We start from the raw sequence: 3,369 nt of genomic DNA, 5'->3' as shown, positions 1-3,369 counted from the left end.
CTCGATATTTAATTTATAATGACATGCTTGTCCATAATAATTGTCTTCGAGCTGGCGTATTCAATGTATGCTTCATCTGGTTATGTTAAAACTAAATACAACTATGAAACTCTGTTTATTTCTTTCAGAAGGCATCAGCATTGGTATTGTCGCTTAATACAATTATTGATAGATTGTTATAACCCTTCAATATGAAAAGGAAATTTTACCTAAGTTTAAAGTACCCGAATTTTCATTTAAAGCTTTAATTATATTATAAAAAACATGGAAATGTGTATAATCAATTTTTTCCCTTATCTTTCTATGTTAGCATTCGCAATCTGTTAACTGGAATGCTATTTTTCCTTTGGTTTGATAATAAGATAGCATGTTAACCGATCTGTAATGCAATACCATACTGTATATTTCTTAGAGCAATGACGTATAATGATTCAAGTCATAAAAACCCATTGTTTTGTGTATTTGATGGAAGAGAAAAATCGTAAATTATAATGTCTTCTATAAATACAATGTACCTGAACAAACACTTGTGTCCATTCTATTGTCAACCACAGTGAAATAAGTCGAAAGATGTTCTTCCATGTAACTATCCTCAGATTTTGTTTCTAAGCCGGCATCTATTTTCTTCCTATTGCTTGTTGTACCACTCACACAGGGCTACATTTTATGAAAAGAAAAAATCAAATTAAAAGAGATTAAAAATGAAAAATAAAGTCTAAATTAAATTTTGAAATATTAACTAGTATAAAAAAAAACTTAGCTAGTTGTTGATCTTATTTTGCTGCTAAATTCTGCTTCTTAGAGATTTCCTCAATATAGTTTCCGACAAAAACGCCAAAAAAATGACAAAATCATTGTTCAAGGGCAATAGTTTTAGCTAAATACACTAACAAGGAATGGCCAAAGTAATCGTTTAAGAACAACTACTCCTTTAAGAGTGTACTGAGGATTTCACCCTCAAGACTTATTTGAAAATCTTAGGTTGATAATTATTAGTTTCTGTGAAAAATGCAAAAACATGGTTAAAATCAACATTGATTGGCCATTATAGATTACTTCTAAGACAAATATCTGAGGAAGGTACTAGTTATAATTTGACTGTCAAATTTCTGTGACGTATTTATAGATTTAGTTTGTTGATTTTGCTATTCACAGTTGCTTTGTTTCTGTCATAGTATTTGCCAAATATATGGTAAACATGTCCTTTCAATTGCAAAATATTTCCCAAGGAGTCGATTGACAATCAGACGATGTTGACTTACATGTAGATATTGTCTTAGTGATATTTTTTCTTGTAACCTTGTTTTCCCAATAGCTCACACTGGCCCTTTTGGTCATGTGAGCTAAACGTACGTTTTTTTTTCTTCTCATCAAGGACGCGTTATTGTGTGTCTTTCAGTTTCATAAGTCTAATTTATTTTAGGATCAGGTTTACGTTTCTATTAACTTAAGCATTGAAGTAAAAACATATTCAAAAATACCAGACTTCTAATTTTGTTTCGCTCAAATAAAAATGTTGAAAGGCCCAAATCAACAACTATTGAAAAGCACAGATCCAAAAGGTTTTTTCACAATACATCGAAGGTATTTTATTCCAGGGGTAGAAACTTATTAGCATTTCGAACAATTTGATGTTTTGTAAACAGTTAATTTATAAATATGACCATATATAAAGGCAACAGTAGTATACCGCTGTTTAAAAGTCATAAATCGATAGAAAGAAAACAAATCCGGGTTACAAACTTGATTTTAAACATATTTTATTCATTAAGATATGAAAAGGATTGAGCAACAGGCACAGCCTATAAAAGCTCTCTCCATATTACATGTTCAAGGTATAATTCAATTATAACAACTGTATTTAAAATAATGCAATATAGTGGAATATGCATGCTACTTATGAGCACACACGAGAAAATAAATGTTTACAGTGTTACTTACTAAATGCAAAGTATATTTAAGTATATATAGGCAATTACTCATCATATATTCAAGAACCTTGAAACATGCAAATATCCTTTATAAGTCATTAGAAATATATATATATATGGCTTGAAAGAGACACTAAGCTTGCTTAGTGGATAAAATGAATTAATGTTTAAGTGGAGAAGAAAAAAAATAAAAAAATAAAACTAAATGAAGCAAAAAATAAGTAAGTTTTAAACAAAACGATGAGTGTCACTGATATATTTATGAACAGATTTAAAAATAGCAATATTCATATCATATGAAAATAATCTGTTTCCAAAAAGTAATAATTCAATATTTATATCAACATTGTCAGCAATGGAGTTAATGGAATCAAGAAGGATCTGTCTTACATCATTGTACTTAGGGCAAATGAAAAAGAAATGTTTGTTATCCTCAACAGGGTGATTACAGTTTACACAAACAGTGTTCTCTGATAAGAACTGGTTAAACAGATGAGATTTTAGGTTGCTAGCATTATTTCTGAGTTGACAATGACTTATATTAAGTTTCCTTATCCCATAGTTGAAAGGTTTAAATATATCATCAGTCCTATAAAACTTTTCCAGTCCACTTCTAAATATACCCAAACTTGGGGATTTTTGTAAACTCAAAGGACGACTATTCCAAAGTCTTATAGTGGAAGGAATGAAACTATTAAAATAAGAGCTAGTTCTAGCAAGAGGCGGATGAAAAGTGTTATTTTCATTCCTCAAAGTATAAGGGGTTTGTCTGGGAAGATATGGCTGGACTAACTCATATAAGTATGCAGGTGTCATCCCATTTAATATTTTATAGAATAGTATAAGCTTATGTTTATTACGTCTATTCTCCAGAGTTTCTAAACCTAATTCAATATAAAGTTTTTGTCTGGAGGAATTACGTCGTAAGCCTGTAATAATTCTAGCGGCTTCTATCTGAATACTTTCAAGAAGCTCAGACTCGTGCTGGGAGCAATTGCCCCATACAACATCACCATACTCTAATATAGGTCTAATAAAAGCATAATAAATACGTATAAGTGAACTCCTATCTAATAAATATTTAACTTGACGAAGCACAGATAGACGAGAGCATGCTTTTTTATAAATGATATCAATATGCGAGTTCCATGAAGCTGATGACTGAAATGTTATCCCAAGATGACAGTGAATATTTATTTTCTCAACCTCTTCCCCGTTTATTCCAAAAAATACAGGTGGGTGTTCCCTTTCCCTTCTAGTAAATACAATATTTTTAGTTTTCTTAGAGTTAAATTGAACAGCCCATGATTTTGCCCAATTTGAGATAACATCCAAGTCATCAGTCAAAGAAGCAGCTGCTACAGCAGGATCATCATCTACTATAACAAATAAAGAGGTGTCATCTGCAAAAAGTCTAATATCATTAGAAATGTCATTT

Source organism: Mytilus trossulus, chromosome 8 (genome assembly GCF_036588685.1).
Source record: "Mytilus trossulus isolate FHL-02 chromosome 8, PNRI_Mtr1.1.1.hap1, whole genome shotgun sequence".
Taxonomy (NCBI): Eukaryota; Metazoa; Mollusca; class Bivalvia; order Mytilida; family Mytilidae; genus Mytilus; species Mytilus trossulus.
The sequence above is the reverse complement of the archived record's forward strand: the minus strand, read 5'-3'. Positions refer to the sequence as shown.